General features: G+C 31.1%; 1 pseudogene; it reads left to right on the top strand.

Annotated features, from left to right (window-relative positions):
- LOC119588322 overlaps nucleotides 1–472 on the top strand; it is a 20720-nt pseudogene that overhangs the window by 11180 nt on the left and 9068 nt on the right.

Raw genomic sequence — 472 nt, 5'->3', positions numbered from 1 at the left:
CAAATAAAATATTTTATCAGTGTATATCCCTCGTTTGGTTTTCCCCAAAACAACCTTAAGAAAAATGACATCCTCTTTCTAATATGAATATAAGCAAGCGAGATTCTGAGATCGAAAGTACATTATCAATTTTTTTATTCTCTTGTGATTATCAGGTCCCGGATGTTCAAGATTTTTTTTGACAAAAAATCTTTTCCTTAGTCTCCCAAAAATATATTTTTTTACCATTCAGAATATTATCTTCTGAAAGTTGCAATTATTTTTTTTGTTGCTCTGATATCATTAATCTTGTTTTTCATGAATTGGAAAATGAAATTATCGCTGTTGTTCGCACTTTCATCATTTATTATCATCTTTCCTCATTTTTATTCGTACAGAATATATGGAAAATCACGATTTTTCCCTCTCCCTCTCACTCTCCTCCAATCCCTACTTCTGAAACTCCTCCATGCAACTTTAGAAAATAGTGAGG

Source organism: Penaeus monodon, chromosome 23, assembly GCF_015228065.2.
Source record: "Penaeus monodon isolate SGIC_2016 chromosome 23, NSTDA_Pmon_1, whole genome shotgun sequence".
Taxonomy (NCBI): Eukaryota; Metazoa; Arthropoda; class Malacostraca; order Decapoda; family Penaeidae; genus Penaeus; species Penaeus monodon.
The sequence above is the reverse complement of the archived record's forward strand: the minus strand, read 5'-3'. Positions and strand labels throughout refer to the sequence as shown.